General features: G+C 33.6%; 2 long non-coding RNA genes across 3 annotated transcripts; one reads left to right on the top strand and one right to left on the bottom strand.

The window, feature by feature from the left end:
• Nucleotides 1-1129: 1129 nt before the first annotated feature.
• LOC109587517 (uncharacterized) lies at nt 1130-1515 on the bottom strand. The gene is made up of 4 exons (XR_002187655.1): nt 1481-1515; nt 1384-1425; nt 1227-1295; nt 1130-1178 (listed from the first exon to the last, which is right to left on the bottom strand). It is a non-coding gene; the product is annotated as an uncharacterized LOC109587517 (long non-coding RNA).
• Nucleotides 1516-3516: 2001 nt separating this feature from the next.
• On the top strand, nt 3517-4541 carry LOC109587516 (uncharacterized). 2 transcript variants are annotated; one of them, XR_002187654.1, is made up of 5 exons: nt 3517-3618; nt 3662-3722; nt 3767-3887; nt 3921-4005; nt 4504-4541. It is a non-coding gene; the product is annotated as an uncharacterized LOC109587516 (long non-coding RNA). The 2 variants fall into 2 exon arrangements; XR_002187653.1 differs by having other exon boundaries at nt 3767-4005.
• Nucleotides 4542-4547: the final 6 nt, after the last annotated feature.

The raw sequence follows: 4547 nt of genomic DNA, 5'->3' as shown, positions 1-4547 counted from the left end.
TCGGAATCGAATGCAAATTTCTGGATTCGCCCATCACTAGGAAAAGGTCATGTTCTATATGGCTTGGTATAATGGGGAAGCCATAAGAAGGAAAGGTTATGCGCATGCTCAGTAGCATGTGGTACAACTGTAAAGGACCAATATGGCTGAAGGAGAAGGAGAACCACAAGAAAAAACAGCAAAAGAAGCGAATGAAAGTGTGTAAAGTGCTCAATAAAGGTTAGCCTTCATTAGTGCTGATGAAATGGAAGAGATTAGTACAGGTTTCTAACCCTTAGACACTATTAGAGATATGAAGGTACTTACTGAATGGCGGTGTGGTGGTAGAAATGTTACCAGCATTAAAGAATATTCTTTAGATGTTCCTAGAGGTGCAGAATTCATCTTGAATTGACTGGTGGGAGCTACACTTGTTGATGAAAGGTCGTCGCGATGACTGAAATCATTCTGGAATATAATGGGCATGCAATTCAATCAATCTTTGCAGAAATAAAGATTACTATTATATCAGTTTATTTACAAAATCTTTTATTAATAAATTATTTTGCTATTTTACAAATGACCTTTTGTTATCATTGTTATCACAACTGAACAAGCCAAGCATTACTTCCGGTGAAATATATATATTGCACTGTCGGTGCCTTTAATCATAGCTATGTCACATCCTGGTAAATATGTATATTGCACCGGATGCATGTGATCGTCTACCAGATATAAATCCAACGCGGTGCCTTTCATCTTATGGCTTTCCATGATACAAATGCAAGATAGGCTATATGTAAAATTTGTGGATATAATTATTATAAAGGTAAGGATATGGAATTTTCAGTAAAATAATTATATGCAATGAAAATATTTAAGATTACAAACGCTGACAAAAGTTTTGTGCATGTCCTTTATAATTTTAATAGTGCAATACCATAATAGGGGCTACATATCACTGGAAATAAATTTTGCTAATTATTTTGCATTTTCATTAAATTCAAAAAAGAGGTGTGGCAAACTAGGAAAATGGCTGCAGAAAGCCTGGTGGTAAGATTTGCAAAAATTTATACCAACAAAATGGCAAATCCAAACAAATTTGCAAATTTTATCCCAACAAAATAAACCCCTATACAGTAATAGCTAACCTCCAGTACTTTCATCACTGATAGTTCTTGTTTTAATTTAATCGTTTCCTATTACAAGTACAATATAGCCAACCATCTGGTACACGAATGGCATACCTTCTCTTCAATACTAACAGCATCTCTTAGTTTATATTCAGCTTCTTTAAGCATAATATAAGACACAACCTAAAAATATATACATAAAACTTCAATGCAAAAATAATTATGTATTAAATTGCATGGGCATAATTATGATTTTTAAATGTACACTGACATCTGTATGTTGTAATGAATCTTGATCCTTTTCTTTCAGTTCCTGTGCAAATGAATGTAGTCAACTATTAATGCACAAAATATACATGAACATGTACCTTTTGTCTAACATCTTGTCTCCTCCATAATGTTAAGTTACCAATAGTCAGTTTCTTTAATCCTTGTCCCATTAGTATATGAATATTCTCTATCATCCTCAATACAGTAAACCCAACATCAGAGAAAGGAAAGGAGCAAGTGACAGATATTGAAGTGGAGGTTTCTATATACTTAATGACCAGTAGTTTACCAGATACTTTTGATAGTATATCCTTAATATCCTTCAGTACATGTTCCTCTGGCTCCCAATCAAAAATAAAAGTAACTGTTTCACATTGAAGATGAGAAATGGAAGCAAATCTTTCCTTTAAACAAAGATTGATGGAGAGTGACTTGCAGAATTCCTTTAACTCTGTTCTGTATGTCTCAATGCATCTGGTAGCTTCCATAATCTCCATTTCTTCCACTACAGTATGAAGGAGTTCAATATCAGTCAGTGAACACTCATTTTGGATAAGACGCAAGACACTAGAAATATTAGTACATTGCTCTACTTTTCGTCTAAGAATAGTGCCACAACAAGAAAGGAATTCTTTTATTTCTTCTAAAGGAGGAGATTTTCGCTTAATAATCTTGCCAACATTGTAAAACATCCTTCCATAAGACATTCTCATTGAGCTAAAGTTTGTCAGTAAGTCTTTAGGAACAGGAACATGTATTTTAACTATAAAAGATATTATTACTTCAGTAGTAAATGTAAATTGTTTTATATACCTTGAGGTAATAAAGTTTGAGATTGGGAAGAGGCAACTTTTGTATCAGATGTGTCTATAAATTAAAAATACTGGAATCTCATGTACAACGACATACAAATGTACCAGATTGTGGATTAGTTGGTATATTGGTTTCATCAGTACTTGCATTATCTAGTAATGAATGCATTATCATTTTATCAATAATTATAATTACTTATAAAAACTACACTATGGTCATCTTTAATAGTCTCAGGAACCACAGCCACTTCAGGAGTAGGAGAATACTTACCTAAACACATAATAAACAAACAGTTGTCATTAGTTACAAGAAGAAATGTCACTATACAAATCAAGGTACTCAACGGTAATGCCGTCTTACGAATAAATCTTTTTAATGATTAACGAATTGTATAGGAGTTGGATTAGCAATTAACCTTAACATTCTTATTATCATACTCACTAATATCATCCAGTATAGTTTGTCCTAGTGATACATTAGCATTTATTGTACATAATACATTAGCAAATGTATGTAAACTGTTGGGATCAGTTTGAACAGCTTCTTTGACACCAGTTAATAGAGCCTCACGTTGATTAGGAATAGAGGGACTAGCTGACACTACTCTACTAACTGCTTCTTGTGTTAACATACGTTCACCATAAAGTAACCAAGCAATACTAACAGAATCACAAAGAGACTGAGACAGGACAGTATGACAATCATTAAAAATATTAATAAGAACCTGATGTTCTATGATAGAAAATACAATGATTATAGTTACATACAGTTATGGTTGACTCACTTAACTTCTCGGCTACAGTAGTTTCATTCATAGATTGTAGAGCATCTGACAGTGAGTCCAAGTTGGCTCCTCCTCTACTGTCAACATTATCAGCTCTACTTAACCATTGGGAGAGGCACTCTGTCATACAACGAGATACATCATGAGGATGATTCTTTTCTATGACGTCCAGTGTACTCTTCCTTAGTCCTAGTCTCAGTCCAAGATCATACCAATTTACTTTAGGAAACCCACATCCCTTCAATAAGTCAAGAACATCAACAAGATCATCAACACCTACACATAAAAACAAAAATGAAGAAATCTTTATCATCATAAATGTATAAACTACTGATTACCTAAACAAGTTTGACTAGTAGCCATAGCAATGAATTAATCCTGTCCTGAGGCCAGGACCTCGCATTGAAATTTTCTTCCTTTAGTTTCCTCTTCTTTGCAGTTCTTTGCTAGTCTCGCCGTGAGACTAGTTCGTTGCTTCAATGCTTTTTGGGAATTTATAAATATAATTTTAAGGGCGTGGCTAAATGAAATAATTTTTATTTCAATTCTTATTATTAGAATACAAAATGTGTCATGAAACTGATGTCTGATGATGAACTTTGAGATAACAGATTTTACTAATGCCTCCCCGTGGGAAAGGTAAGTATCAGCTCCTTTATATAATTTATCAAACATTCTCTAGTTTTGTCTCCACCATTGAAGACATATTGCAACAGTGGGGCCTCACTGCATCCACTTATTCAGTAAGACATTAAGAGTCTCTCAGTCACTGTATCTCTTCTTAAAGGCAGATTCTGGTTATTGGCCACAGCATAGGAAGTCAGAGAAGTTCTCTTATGTTAGACATAATTTCATTGTTAGCCTCCACGTGTCTGGTGAGAAGAAACGACCGATATCCAAACAATGAGGTGATTGGTGGTAGTGGGTGTGGTTTGGTATAGATCAGGATTGGCCTGATGCTATGGTACATATGATGGATTCATCAAATGATTTCCCTCCAAGAGCTCATCATCATATCTCTAGATGGTAATAATTATTGTATAGTCGTATACATGTACATGTACTGGTACTTGTAATTATTATTTCTAATAATTTCAGGATGGTGACATTTGGTATACAACTCATTATTTTCTGATAATAATTTTTTGACTATGTGCATTCACAATTTGTTGTATATGTCTTTATTCATGTTCATTTACATGTACATTTAATAGCTTATATCAGGGTTTTCCACAAGATATTGGCATAGTGCACATAAAGTTTGTACTACAGTACAGGGTTCTTGGCCAAATTTTTTCAAAAATGACTAGGAGAGAATGTTAATTTTAAATTTTTTTCTGATACATGTACATGTTCTTATGGTTTGTAGCAAGTTTAAGCTGTTTCCAATCAAATTTGGATTTGTTATGAATTTTAAAAAATGCTCCAAATGCCATGAAAGCTCATAAAGCATGCATGCTGTTTATTTTGTACAATATTTGCATGTAGTTCATAATTATTATTCCAAATACAATCAATCATTAGGTATGGTGTTGATCAGTTTATATTGATATCTCCTGATGAGAAGA

Source organism: Amphimedon queenslandica, unplaced genomic scaffold, assembly GCF_000090795.2.
Source record: "Amphimedon queenslandica unplaced genomic scaffold, v1.1 AMPQUscaffold_12545, whole genome shotgun sequence".
NCBI classification, from domain to species: Eukaryota; Metazoa; Porifera; class Demospongiae; order Haplosclerida; family Niphatidae; genus Amphimedon; species Amphimedon queenslandica.
Note: the sequence above shows the minus strand (reverse complement) of the source record. Positions and strands in the feature narration are given on the sequence as shown.